The 15,435-nt window shown below is 36.5% G+C and overlaps 1 protein-coding gene across 1 annotated transcript in view; it reads left to right on the forward strand.

The window, feature by feature from the left end:
* The window catches only part of LOC126717012 (cullin-1-like), a 75,046-nt gene extending 70,266 nt beyond the window's left edge, over nt 1-4,780 (forward strand). Inside the window, exon 7 of the mRNA XM_050418152.1 lies at nt 4,561-4,780. The gene's annotated coding sequence lies outside the window, so the exon portion shown is untranslated. The remainder of the gene's footprint in view (nt 1-4,560) is intronic.
* The last annotated feature ends 10,655 nt before the right edge of the window (nt 4,781-15,435 follow it).

The following is a 15,435-nucleotide window of genomic DNA, read 5'->3' on the forward strand; positions in this document are numbered from 1 at the left end:
TATGAGGGCAACTATGCAGTCTTAGAGAAGGTAAGAATCCACAAAAGTAGGTAGCCAAACCAAGAAATTTTGGTTTTCCTCTGATTTTTTAATCAATTAAGTAATTTTCTTTTCATTTACTTCTCTTATGTGCTATTAATGTTCTTTTTGGCAGTGGACCCATTGGAGCATCGGAGATATGATGTCACCATCCAGGTAGAAATTGCTCCTTCCCCCATCTGTTGACCTGATTAATATTGTAAAAGTTTCAATCTTATATTTCCTTTAAAAAATATACTTTAGATTATGGTGTATATTTCTGACAAGAGTGGGATTTATTAAAGTCATGTATTTTGTGAAATTTCTACTGAATGTGAGAAATTCACAATGGAATTATAAGTGTGTACTATTTATTCATTTGAATTGCATACAGTTTTTATAAAAAGCATGTGGTGGCAATAGATTTCTTTAACCTAAAAGGGTGAAAAGTTGTGAACAATCTATAATGGTGAAATTTCTATATAACCTTTTATGTGATTTATTACATATGTATCTCAACATTTCTTTTATTGTTGCAAGTGATGAATTGCATATATTTGTGTAATCTTTTAGTTTTCCACTTTATAACTAATTAGTGAGCTTTAAAGATGCCAAAGTTGATTAAAATCAAAATAGAAGAGCAACTCATGGATTCATTTTATAACCCTGTATGTGGATAACAGTGATGGGTCATAGATTGTCTATTTCTAGTGAAGATGTTGGCACTTACAAGAAGGGTGGGTTTTTCTTTGATGGAGTGGTCTAAGATGGAGGAGTTAGATGGACAATAGAGGCAGGGGATAGAGTATATTTACTATTGCTTGAAGGAATGCTTTGAAGAAACATAGAAATCTTATATTGGATTTGATTAATGTGATTGATTAACACAAGAATATGTGGTTATTGTGGGTGAAGTAGGTGGCTATTTGTACTATTGGGTATATTGTGGATGAAGCAAGAGAATGAGGCAGATTGTAATGCTGGATGATGGGTTGAGGATTCTTGAAGAAGGGATTGTCAGGGCTAAGCATATTCTGATTGGACACCGACCCAAGACATTGTTCTCTGGTGAAGACTACATGAAGTTCTATAAGTAGCCCTTTTTATAATTTTATTGGGTTTTCTTGGTTTCTTTTGTTGAGTAATTTGTTGTAATTTATGAATTTATTTTTTTATGTAACTTATGTTCATGTAGTTTTGGGAGTAAAATTATAATGGGTTCTCTTTGTTTGCTTTGCTAAGTAATTTGTTCTAAAGTACAAGTTAATTTGTCGTGTTCATTTAGTTTTTTCAAGTACCCTTTTTTGAACATTATAATGGGTTCTCTTGGTTTGTTTTGTTGAGTAATTTTCTGTGATGTATGTGCATAATTCGTTATGTTAATGTAGTTTCCGAGTATACTTTTCGAAATTATAATGGGTTCTCTAGTTTGCTTTGTTAAGTGATTTGTTCTAAAGTACAAGTTAATTTGTCATGTTCATGTAGTTTTTTTTAGTACCCTTTTTGAAAATTATAATGGGTTTTCTTGGTTTGTTTTATTAAGTAATCTGTTGTAGAGTTTGCACGTATTTTTTATGTTCATGTAGTTTTTCGAGTATCCTTTTTGATAACTATAATGAGTTGTCATGGTTTGTTGTTAATTTTTTATGTACATCCTTGTGTGCTTATAGATATAGTCATTACTTTTTTGTGAAAATTTTAATTCTTTCTTTTGGTTTTCTTTGTAATTTATTATATCTATTCACAAATGTAAATTTATGACATTAATGAATTTCTTTAAGTATCCTTTTCTTAAATTATGATGCACTCTCTTGGTTTCTTGCTTGTTTGTCAATTTGTCATGTATATATGTGTGTGTGTTTGCACACATTCTCAATTATAATTAGGTTATTACTAACTGTGGGATGGTTGAAGTAAAGAATTAGCATAAGTTGCTAGAACGAACGTGTAGAATTTTTTTAGAATGAAAACAGAAAGGTTTCTGTTTTAGCTCTTTCCAGGAATATATTAAATGTTATATATTTGTCAAGCTGTGATTTTGCATTTTGTCACACTATCTTTCATCTCCATGAAGAGTTCTTCCTTCACTTGGTTGATAGCTGTGTTAACACCATGTGTGATTATTCAGGGCAGCTTTATGAAAGATACAAAATGGCTTTGGAGGAGAGCATTGTTTCAGTGGTGCAATTCTAAAACCTTTAGACAACTTCTTCATTAGTTTAGTCCAATTTGCAAATGAGATAAGTTATGCGTTAGATGGTAGAACTTTGGTCATTGAAACCCCCCCCCCCCCCCCCCCACCCCAACACCCCCAAAAGGAAAAAAAAAAAAAAAAAAAAAAAAAAAAAAAAAACCCAAAAAGTAGGAAAAAAAAAGAACAGTGCAAACCAGAACAACAACCAAAAAAAAAAAAAACTTTTGTATGTTAGCATTACAAATAACAAGGTTGTTCACTGTGTCTTTTATGTTGTCTTGGATGGATTTATATTGTAGGATCAACTTGATAGCACATTAGCTCTATTATTTTGTGTTAAGAGCTCCCTTTTCTAATGAAATGGTAGCTTGGTGAAAATTAAGGACTGGCAAACAGATGGACCATGTCTACCTTATCTGTAGAGCTAGCTAGCTGTCTACAGACCAACCTCCCAATTTACTTTCCCAATGCTTTTCTACTCAGAAATACCTAGACACCTTGGTTACCTAATGTTTTATGGAATAACACCAACAACTTTTATGTTCTGTTAATCTCCCTGCTTTCAATTGTACTGTTAGGTGCTACCATTTCTAAATGACAAACACGATGCCTATTTACTTATAAAACTTCTGCAAATGTGGAAAAATTACAAGGTGATGACAAAGTGTTTATCAGGATGAAAAATTACAAGGTGATGACAAAGTGTTTATCAGGATTTTTTATGTACCTTGCTCATCACTTTGTCAATAGAAGAAGCATTCCTTCACTCAATGATCTTGCAATTCTTTGCTTCCACGATCTTGTAAGCATGCTCTTTCATGCGTAAAATAACTTCCTTGAGTTTGCATGGTTCTCTCACATCCTTTTTCTGTTTTTACCTTCCTTTTTCAGGTTAAGATTCACTAAGCTAATTTTTACTTTCATTTTGAGTTTCAAGTCTGCAGTAAGTTGTTTGGTGGCTTTAAAGATGCTGCAATTTCCCTAGTATGTTGAGATTCTATATTAATTTTATGAATTGGTTTCTGTTTCTACCAATTGGGCTTTAGACACTTGTGACTTGTGTGTCCAGATCAAGCAGGAGCGGAATGGTAAACAGGTCCAACAAGATTTGCTCAAGAATGTCTTGAATTTTTTTTTGGAAATCGGAGAGGGGAAGATAGACTACCATATAACATTTGAGCAGCTCATGGTTGAAGAAGCAGCTAGTTACTACTCTCAATTAGCTTTGGAGTTCCTTTGTTGCATATCATATGCAGATTACATTCAAAAGGTTGTTATTTTTCATTGGTAGCAGCTTGAAAATTTCATATATGTAATACAAAGTATGAACTATGGGCTTAGTTTTTCTGAATTATTCACGTTGTGTGGTTCTTGATTCAAGAGCAAGAAAAAGCTGGTCAGTACTTAAAGCAGGCCTCTCTAGAGAAGTTACTTGAGGTATTTCTATCGTTATATTAATTTTTTACCACCATTGCATAGTTGTTGATCATTGGGCTTCCTGATAGTGCCCTAAATTAATAAACATGAAGGTGAAGAACTCAGCACAGTAAATAAGTTAATTCAACTTTATGCTTAGATGATTAAATTGTTATGGAAACTGGTCAATTTTCAAACATGTAAGGTGAAAGGTATTCTAACCAGGTTGAGTTTTGCTGTGATTTCACAAATGGCCTTTACAGTTAGAAATTGTATTCCTACAAAAAGGATTACAAAAGCTAGCACATTGAATGAATTATTTCCTCCAAGAAGCATTTTTTGGTTTTATGGTTTTGGGTTTATTTGTTTCTCAAAAGAAGTTTATAATGCTAGCTGATGTTTTGCTTTCTCTGGTATCTCTTGCAGTTTGTGAAATGGAAGTTGATGGGTGTAACTGCACAAGTATTGATTCAAAAACAAAAGGCTGAGAGCCGAGACACAGCAACTTATCAGGTATGATTCATTATTTTGTTTGCCTGCCTGTGGGAAATTTAGGTTTGAGATTGGCGTCTCCAACAAAGTAACTTCCCACTGTGTGATAGTTTTCTCATGGTTTCTTCATATATTTTTCTGCAATCTGTCACCAACATGTTTTTGCTAGCACACATACAACGATTTTTGTGTTTGCTGTTTTATCCTTCTTCATTGTCTTTATCTTTTCTTTTCTTTTAAAAAAAAAGCATCTGTATTGATCCAGTCAAATATCGATTCACATTCTTTTAGACACATAAGAACTAGACACTCGTTTCTTTCCATATTTTGATCATTGGATCATTTGATGCATGTCTTAGTTTTGTATTCACCAACAGAGAGGAAGTTTAATGCTCTCTCTCTCTCCCAAATGTTCTTCTAATTTATGGCTAATTCTGTAGGATCTTCTATCAAAATATGCTGACATGAGCCTTGGAGAGGGAAGTTCTGTGTTACCGTCAAAACAATGGTCCATTCAACAGTGAAAGTTCATCTTTTAGTAATTAGGAGGGGTAGTGAAACAAGGACACAAATACACTGATTTTTGTTAGCAAATCAACCAGGAGTTATTTATGCTGGAAGTGATAGTTTAAAATGCTATTTTGAAATCAAAAGCCCATATGTGTGTATATGTATGCATGCATCTTTCTTCTACTATTGAGCAATTTTGGTTGGGACTAGGTGTTGGTTCATTAATTTACTGGTAAAACACCTACAATTATGACATTTTTTCCCCTTGCAAATAGTTTCTCTTTTGGTGGAAGATTCAAGTTAACTTAAACTGTGGTAGTGGTGAATGAAGAGCTATTAGTGATGACTAAAGAGCAATTATGTAATAGTGGTCACTCAGTCAGCAAAGGGCGGGGTGGGAGACCAGTGTGACTACAGCAGTTGCAAATTTTTGGGATGTGGGTTTTTGATATTTTGTGGTCTTAATCAACTATTATTTCAGGGCATGTGATATTCTGGAGGTTTTTTTTGGATGAACAAGGACTAAATTTGGTGATTTTGAGGGATTTTGATTATTGGGATTTACTGGGTTTTGGATTTTTCTGAAGTGGGTTTTTTGATATTTTGTGGCCTTGATCATATTTCAATTGAGGGGAAGTGAAATATTGGAGGAATGTTTGGGTTATTGTAGTTAAATTTAGGTTAGTGTTAAGGGTTTTCTATTGGTGGTGGTGGAGATGGGGGAGACTAAGCTTGAAGAGTGAGAGGCTTGTTGTTTTTACATGGACAATGATCAAAACATCAATATTGATGTTGCTTTCTCTTAAATTGTTAGGGTTTTTGACGTAGGACAACGGGAACAACAAAATCTGATTTAGAACACAAGGGCAGATCTGGTATAACTTGGGTTTTGAAGAATTAGAGTTAGGTTTTGGTGCGGAATAGACTAGAAAATAATAGGGATTATAGGGTTTTCAAAGGGGACAAGGACTAATATGGTTCGGGAATGAAAACAAAGGTGAAAATCAATATTTGGGTTGCTGTGAACAGTAATATAAACAGTAATCGTGAATAGTAAAATTAAAGAAAATAGATAAATTCTAGGAAACACTTCCTAAGCATCACACCTAGGGTTCCTTGGCATCACACCTTAGAGAAGGTTGCATCACACAAACCATAAAAGAAGCATCATAGCTCTTAAATTCTGAAAACATTCATTATCTCAATAGAAAGCATCACAAATCTTTAAATAGAAAACTAATACCTAATCCTAGTTGAACTAGGATTTCTTAAAACCCTAATAAGACTTGGACTTGGCCTCCTTAGGCTTTTACTACTAAGCCCAACTAAATAACCAAACTTAAATTAAACCCAAAAGAAGATCTAATGGACTGTTAGCATAGCCCATTCCCAAATATTATGAAATTACAAAATTGCCCTTGATAATTAAAATAAAATAAAATATAATAAATCTGTCTTTTTTTTTGAGGGGCCATAATAAATCTGTCTTCTCATTGCCTCCTGCATCAGTTTTTATTGATGTTATATGTTGATCCTTTTAAAGTGTGATCAATGCAAATTTGGTTGCTTTTTGAAAATTTGTGTTTGGATGTTGTTATCATGGGCTGCACTTGTAACAAAGAATGAAAATAAAAATAAAAATAGAACTGGAGTGTGAACTAGCAATTGATGGTTGGGTGGTTTTGAGAATTCTGATGGATCACTTAATGCCACATGCACTGGAATTTTATTTCCTTTTATTTGTTTGTTGAGATAACTAAGGAAAGTGTTCAGTTTTCATTGTTCATGTACTGGTTTTTCATTATACAAAAAACTCATGTCAACAAATTGTTGAATTGGGAGGATTTTGCTTTCATGGATAATAGATGATGATGAGACTAATTTAAATCAAGGAATTGTTTCAAGGATTAGTACTGTTGCTGTGTAGTTTATCCATCGAAAAGATTTGTTGGTTTTATTTCTTTCTTTTCTCTTTTCCTGCATCTTCTCAACTAGCAAAAGCATTTAGAAATTAGTTGTGTAATAGAGTACAACTAACTCATGGGAATAGAAAATGTTTTCTATCTGATTAAGTCTAGAGACATTGTTAGTCATGAGTTTTTGGATGTTGTTATCATGGGCTGCACTTGTAACAAAGAATGAAAATAAAAATAAAAATAGAACTGGAGTGTGAACTAGCAATTGATGGTTGGGTGGTTTTGAGAATTCTGATGGATCACTTAATGCCACATGCACTGGAATTTTATTTCCTTTTATTTGTTTGTTGAGATAACTAAGGAAAGTGTTTAGTTTTCATTGTTCATGTACTGGTTTTTCATTATACAAAAGACTCATGTCAACAAATTGTTGGATTGGGAGGATTTTGCTTTCATGGATAATAGATGATGATGAGACTAATTTAAATCGAGGAATTGTTTCAAGGATTAGTACTGTTGCTGTGTAGTTTATCAATCGAAAAGATTTGTCGATTTTATTTCTTTCTTTTCTCTTTTCCTGCATCTTCTCAACTAGCAAAAGCATTTAGAAATTAGTTGTGTAATAGAGTACAACTAACTCATGGGAATAGAACGTGTTTTCTATCTGATTAAGTCTAGAGACATTGTTAGTCATGAGTTTTTAGAGTTCATAACAATGCTAGTCTTCATTAGATGCCTCAAGTGATTTGATATTCAATGGCTGATCATCATCTCAAGCTTGAATGAGGTTGCTTCTATTAATATCTATCAAAAAGTTAACTAAGACTATGTCCAATCCATTTGGATTTATACCTCCAAATATAAAATATCACAAGATATGTTTGCTTTCACAAATTATCATGTTGAGGATGGAATAGCCATAATTTCCTAATTGTCACACACTAACTAGATTCCAGAAGAAGGAAAGAGATGTTTACTTTGAACAGTATTTAAATGATAAGGGGGTCCACAAGCTTAGATCCCCAACAGAGATATTTGATATGGGTTTGGTAGTGAGAGCCTAGGTTGCCATACCTAAAACTTGTGTCATAGAACATCATTTGTTGGTTTAACTGTTTCCTCTATAGTTGGTAGTCACTTGCAATTAAATCTCCATCTGAACTTATTTCACTCATCAAATATTCTACAAGCACATCAGTTCCATAGATTGCATTCAGTTGCTCCTCCTTTCTCTTATGGTTCTTTTGTACTTTCTAAATATATTCCATATTGAAGTGCCAATATACGATATAAACAAATGTATACTAGAAGTATAAATATATGTTCCAAGTTGCAACTGTGTCATTGAATTATGTTACACCGTGTTTTAAAAGTTGCATGTGGAGGTATGAAATTGTCACCAAGAATGGTGTTTTAGAAATTGGCAGCCTTATTATGATTGAACACAGTTAAAAGTCAAAAACTTAGTTGGACTCAATTGGCAGCTCAATAGCCAATATATTAGTGCCCTTTGAAATACTACTGAAGCAGAGAAGGGGAACATTTATGTTCATGCTTCATAGTGGTGTCTCATTCCTTGAAGCACAATTGAGAACAAAAAACATAGGATGCTTTCACAGAAATCCAGAATAATCTCTTGGATAAATTACAATTTACCCCTTGTGGTCTGGCCATGTCACAATTTAATCCACAAAGTTTCATTTTCTACATTTACAGCCCTGTACTTTGAAGTCTTTGGACTAAAAAGAAATTATTAGGGTTCTATTTGAATCATTAGATTTTATATTTTTGGAAAAATCTACCCTAAATTATCTAACTTTAGCCGTGAATGAGTAATACCATTAGTAATAAGTTGCAAGCACTTTTCCTCTCAAAAAAAGAAAAATTAATCAATCCAAAGTCTTTTACAATTCCTTATCATTAACTCAAATACAAAATTCATTGAAAAACTTATTGATAATACCATATTGCAAAATACAATTTTTTTTTTTTTTTTGTCAACGAAAAATGGGAATTAGCTAAGCTACGCCAGCCCCCAAGTAGGGCACTTAGGTTAAGATCCATGCGCCAACTCTTATGGATGCCCACCAACGAAGGACTGTTGGCAGCAGGACTCAAACCTAGGTGGGTTAGATAAAGTGTCCGAGTCTTACCAACTGAACCATTCCCCATTGGCACAAAAAAAAAAAAAAAACTATTCATTTTCTTTGTACCATAGTTGTACCATTGCAATAGATTTTCTTTGAAAAGAAATGTAAATGTTTGCAAAACTCATTTTACCCTAATAACACAAATTACGCTGAGTAAAACTAAGTATATAAATTATAAATAGCTCAACAACTATTCCACTTTTTCTTTCCAAAATGGGATAACCCATAATAAGCAATTTGCATACTAAACATAATTGGTATCTTACAGAGTTTTTTTTTTTTTTTTAATTTATTTATAAGTTGGCAAATCTTTGCATAATTTTAATTTACTTCTGTGTAATACACATTCTAGAACAATGAGCAAGTGCATGTTTATTGAGATTGCACATATGTCTAGGGAGGGTGCTATGCTTTGGACTTTGGGGGGGATGGCCCCTTCCAATTTTTTTTAATAAAAAAATACTAGTGTATATATAGTTAATAATTTTAACAATTTTTTTTTCTCAAAAAAAACTTATCAATTTTTAATTTGGTTCGATGAAATAACACTTGCCCCTCCCCCCTAACAATATTATTGATACTTTTAAAATGTCAAAAAAAAAAAGATCTAAAATCTAAAACAAAATTAACAAGCCCAACAACGAAAATTATCAATAGCAAAACTAAAAAAAATTAAGCTTAATCAATTAATTTTACCTAACACAAAGAAGTGTGCCTTTTAAAAAGTTATATTTTTGCCCTTAACCAGAAGCTGACACAAGCATCAAAGATGCATGTCGAGTTCCATTTTCATAAATGATTGCATTGTAATATATCAAGAAACAATGATTTTGTGTTTTTGTCTTTATTGACAGTTTGTTAATATTAAATGGATGCTTATTTAGAATTTCATAATGATTTTTTTTTTATTATAATACTTTTGTCTACCTTAACTCCAAATTTTGGCTCTATCCTTGCATACATTTGTGAATAAAGATTATAAGCTAATCCTAAGATTTTAGGTTTTAGTTGGCAAATTCTATGTATGAAATGTATATACATTTATTTTTTCTTTTTTTGTGAAATTATTAGACAATTAGTTGGCTACAAACTTCGAATTATTAGACAATTAAAGATAAGACAAAGTTTGGTTACAAACTTAGTTGTTGCATAAGATTACAACTTTATTAAATATCTTTTTATTAAATGTAAATTTTGACAAATCTACCATTAGATTATATTATCTTTTTATATTCTCTATGCTTACAAAATTTTCAAGAGATTAAATATCAATAACTATGTCATTAATCACTTATTTAATTGCAAGTTTTCATAGTCTAAAATTATGTTTAAAAAAAGTTTATAGATTGTATAGTAAATAACATCTAATTGGCACAAAATTTGACATGTTTGGTAAGAATGTAAAGAGCATGCAATCCAATAATTAGATTTTCAAAATACATACCAATGTTTTTTTTTTTTTTTAAAGGAAGTGTAGCTTTGGGCTACAACTAAGAGGCATAACTTTACGTAAAGCTTGTCTAGGACTAACTCTAGACGGCTAGACCCTATAACTCCTATATACCCTACTAAAGTAGAATCTAGATAGCTTAACTATATACCCTACTGTAGGGTCACGTTCCGCGACAAACCGCAGTGGTGTTGGATTCGCACGTGAATGGGCCCAAACAATATCATTTGTAGAGAGTGGATTCGCAAGGCTAGGCCCTAGTTACCCAGCGGTGGGTTTTGGTGGTGTTCATATGTGATTAAAGTACCTTCACCCTTGGAGTCTTTCTCCTGGAGGTGGACTAGAAGCCCCTCCTTTCTGGCCAATCTTCCCAGCCCTCCTCTCTAGATTACTTATCTTTTCTTTTATACTAGTCCGCATTCACTTTCCTTCGTCCACGTGTAGGGTAGACATTTCCAAGACTGATACTTGTCCCGTCAATCCAAACCCAAAGTCGTTGGGGATGGTTGATAAAGCTGACGAATACGACTCTGTTAGGTCAGAGCCTTGCATGGGAAGGGCAGCTTTTTCTAGATATTTTGGATTTTCTTTCAGGCTTGTTCCTATACCGTTTTTGCCCTCCTTCTCGGTGGAATTTTGGGTCTGCCGAGGACTGAACTGTCCTCGGCAACATCTCTGGGCCATTTTGGGCTTTATGCTATTAAGTTTGGATTGTAACCCTCTTCGGCTTGGGCCTTAGGGTTCCCCATGAATAAATGGGCTCGACCCATAAATCGTTGGGCCCCACAATAGCCCCTCAAAACCCTGCTGTCCGACTTCCTGGTTGGAGAGGGGGGTTTTGATAATACCGAGTCATTATTATAGCTCATTTAATTCAGCCCTTGACTGACGCTGGCGACTCTTCACCTGCCTAGGGAATGTACCGGTCTACAAGATATTCCCCTTGATTTGCGTACGATGCGTTTATGCCGTTTGGTTATCTGAAGCGCGTATTTAATATCTTCCCTTTACGAGACCTCCCAGGTTCAACGGTTTTTGATGGCGTGGGGGAATGAAATGGACGTATTTATGTTTGCAGATTTCCTTAGAGATCTGAATTCATTAAGCACTCTTTTCTTCGTCCCCTATATAAAGAGAAGAAACAGGAGTGGTTTCCCTCACAAATGAATCCCTTTACTCCCACCAAAATTTGAAACCCTTAGATTCCTTCCGGAGCTTACTCTTATTCTCCGGTTATACCTTAACCTGAAACACACTCACTGTAGTAATAAGCAATGAAAAAACTATTCCCCTCCCAGAAACACCATGTTCTAACGAAGCTTGAAATGGCTCGATCAGGGCAAGGATGGCGGAGACTCAAGATTTGTCTCGCCTTTCTTTCAGCCAAAATCCGAAGCAGGGACTCGTCACGTCACACTTTTGGCGTGACTGAGCCGAGGACACACATCATCAGTACTACCCGCTCTCTCATGAGCATATCTAATACGGCGCCAGTGTGTTAGGAGTCAGGACTGGGGCAGGGACTAAGTGCCCCTGCTTCTTCCTCTCTTCGTTCACTGGCGCCTCCTTCCGCCTATCTTTCTTCCTTCTCATCTTTTCCCTCTTCTTCTCCTCCTTCTTTTACTCATGTCCTCCATCTTCTTCATTCATCTCCTCCATCTTCCCCCTTTATCTCCTCCATCTTCCTCATTCATCTCCTCCATCCTCTTCTTCCTTGTCCTTCATTTTCTTCTTCCTTCTCCTTCAACTTTTTCTAAAGAAAGTTCTTCTCTCAATATGAGCAATATTGAGGCAGAGATCGGAGAGACTTTGAAGACGAGTTTAAAAGACACCTGATTGTTTACTTATCTGTATTACGAATATTATTGTTGCTTCGGCAGTTTACCTTTTGTATAGGCTTGTTTAAGCCCCTCTTTGTACGTTGTAATAATTTTTCATATTAATAAAAATTGTTGTTATTTTACTTCGCATGTTCTGTTTCTATGTTTTTACAAGTTTACAAGCGCTGCTCGGCACAATAATATAGCATTTGAATCAATGACAACTAAGGCCGAGATGTTTGCTAATAAAAAGATGTCACCATAACTTTAATAGCATTATTTGACACAGCAATGCCTATCTGTGAATAACGATACTTACCCAAAACAATGCCGACGTTAGAACTGGATGCTCTATGCGGTGTAGGAAGTAATCATCCGAAGACATATCCCTCGCAAGAATGAACAGCCCTCTTAGGCTACCAAACAGTGGGGCGTCTCGCCATCCTCCTAACGCTTTCATTGGCCTTAACATTTTACAGTATTTGAGCCGAGGACTTTCCCCATCCGAGTAACTAGCATCTCAATAGGCTTGAGTCCGAGGACCATGCAAGGCCTTGGTTTTGTCCAAAATTTTTTTTTTTTTTTTTTTTTGAGTACTTGGTTTCCCCATAGGCTTGGGTCCGAGAACCATGCAAGGCCTTGGTTCTGTCCAAAAATTTTTCTTTTTTTTTTGAGAACTTGGTTTCCCCATAGGCTTGGGTCCGAGGACCATGCAAGGCCTTGGTTCTGTCCAAAACTTTTTTGTGTACTTGGTTTCCCCATAGGCTTGAGTCCGAGGACCATGCAAGGCCTTGGTTCTGTCCAAAACTTTTTTCCTTTCCTCAGGTATTTCACGAGGTGCCGAGCAGGAGATTGTCCTTGGAAACGGCTATTCCTCGGCGTGGGCCATAGTCCCTGGGCCCCCATGTAGAACGGGCCTGGGCCGCGAATTCACTAGGCCCACAAGTTAAGAGATATTTCTTGTAGTCTTTGGCCACGCGGTACTTTTTGGCGTCCCAGTGTTCGAGGTGCACCTTTACGAGGCTCCTTTAATCTCATGGTTGCAGGTGGCGTTGGAAGTTGAGCCAGAGTCATTTTGTCTGTAGCGTTCCTTGGGACGCTGCAAGAATTAAATGCCATCACCTGATCTTTTTAAATAAATAGGAGAGAAAGGTGCTTTACCTTCGCACAAGTCCTTCAATTTCCTCCCTTAGTATATCATGTCTGAAGCGAGGGTTGAGGAAAATGAACTCTTTCTGCCACAGAGGCGCTGTGTCCTCCTGAGACTCAGAGTAGTGAGGTACGGGCAAAGGAGGCATAAATTCAAAAGAATATTCCGTTTCGACAGAGGGGAAAGGGTGTTTCTCCCTCTTTTAGTCAAAATCCGAAGCAGGTTTTGTTCATGCCAGAATTTTGGTGTGTCAGAAGAAAGATTCTCCGCCATCAGCGTCTCTGCCCTGTTGCAGGCAAATTTTTGGTGAAGGCTCCTCAACTTCCGGCTCCCTACGCCTTTCCTTCGGCGGTGTGGGGCTCAAGTTGGGTTTTCTCTCTGCACCTTTTCTTCGACGGTGCAAGCCCTAAGCTGGGTTCTTTTACTGCCTGGACTATGGGCATGTAAAAGCATTGAAGAAGAGCAAGGTCTTGAGGCAGTAGCCAACCTCTTTTCTTTGTTGCCTCCTCGGCTTTATCTTATTCTCTTATATCTTTCTTTTCAATTATGTACTGAGTTCTGACATAAGCTGATTCCAGCTTTTCAATGTACGCTGTACTATTTCTTTGTTTTAGTAAAAAGGGAAATTTACTTACTTGTTTTGAATACCGTTCTTTTGGCAACACCACTTTGTGAATGGGTGTGCTCCATGTGTTTGTTTCTTCTCGGTGATATTTAAAGCAAGAACCCGCGAAATACAATTCAACTAATTCTAATTTGCCGACACTACCAGGCACAATAATAACAATTCATAGTAAGTTGAACTTAGGAAACTAACCGAGATAATGGTTGAACGTTCTGTAATAAGTGCGAGAATACTGTCTGAGAACGACAAATTCTAAATAATTCATCCAAGGGGATGACCGAGCATTGAATGACTTCGCTTATGCTTTTGGAAACATGTTGCCCCATTCCGTACTAGTCCCTTTGGTGTTGAGGATCCGAGGGCAAACTAGAGAATCCATGTAGTTCAGGAATTAACCCAATTGTTAATGGAGAGTTTTCCTCGGGGAGATTCTAAGGTCCACGTAACGTAGTTTTTCCTTTTAAATAGTTGGTTTCCTCAGAGGCTTGGGTCCGAAGACCATACAAAGCCTTGGTTCTGCCCAAAACTAGTGTTCTCTTTTTAAGTAGTTGGTTTCCCCAAAGGCTTGGGTCCGAGGACCATACAAGGCCTTGGTTCTGTCCAAAACATGTGTTCTCTTTTTAAGTAGTTGGTTTCCCCAGAGGCTTGGGTCCGAGGACCATACAAGGCCTTGGTTCTGTCCAAAACTTGTGTTCTCTTTGTAAGTAGTTGGTTTCCCCAGAGGCTTGGGTCTGAGGACCATACAAGGCCTTGGTTCTGTCCAAAACTTGTGTTCTCTTTGTAAGTAGTTGGTTTCCCCAGAGGCTTGGGTCCGAGGACTATACAAGGCCTTGGTTCTGTCCAAAACTTGTATTCTCTTTGTAAGTAGTTGGTTTCCCCAGAGGCTTGGGTCCGAGGACCATACAAGGCCTTGGTTCTGTCCAAAACTTGTATTCTCTTTTTAAGTAGTTGGTTTCCCCAGAGGCTTGGGTCCGAGGACCATACAAGGCCTTGGTTCTGTCCAAAACTTGTATTCTCTTTGTAAGTAGTTGGTTTCCCCAGAGGCTTGGGTCCGAGGACCATACAAGGCCTTGGTTCTGTCCAAAACTTGTGTTCTCTTTGTAAGTAGTTGGTTTCCCCAGAGGCTTGGGTCCGAGGACCATACAAGGCCTTGGTTCTGTCCAAAACTTGTGTTCTCTTTGTAAGTAGTTGGTTTCCCCAGAGGCTTGGGTCCGAGGACCATACAAGGCCTTGGTTCTGTCCAAAACTTGTCTTCTCTTTTTAAGTAGTTGGTTTCCCCAGAGGCTTGGGTCCGAGGACCATACAAGGCCTTGGTTCTGTCCAAAACTTGTATTCTCTTTGTAAGTAGTTGGTTTCCCCAGAGGCTTGGGTCCGAGGACCATACAAGGCCTTGGTTCTATCCAAAACTTGTATTCTCTTTGTAAGTAGTTGGTTTCTCCAGAGGCTTGGGTCCGAGGACCATACAAGGCCTTGGTTCTGTCCAAAACTTGTGTTCCGTTTCTTAATTTACCTACTTCCTAAAGGTTAGCTCCTCGAATAAGGTGGGGGAAGCTAACTTGATGTTTAAAGCCCCTAGACTTGCTATACCATTGGCGCTACGAGGCGTAGCCCCTAGTGAGAACTTGTGTCGGAACAACAACAACGTGTCGCCGGTCGTAAAGGCATCCTCGTAGACCCTTGTTCGACAGAAGCTT

Source organism: Quercus robur, chromosome 3, assembly GCF_932294415.1.
Source record: "Quercus robur chromosome 3, dhQueRobu3.1, whole genome shotgun sequence".
Taxonomy (NCBI): domain Eukaryota; kingdom Viridiplantae; phylum Streptophyta; class Magnoliopsida; order Fagales; family Fagaceae; genus Quercus; species Quercus robur.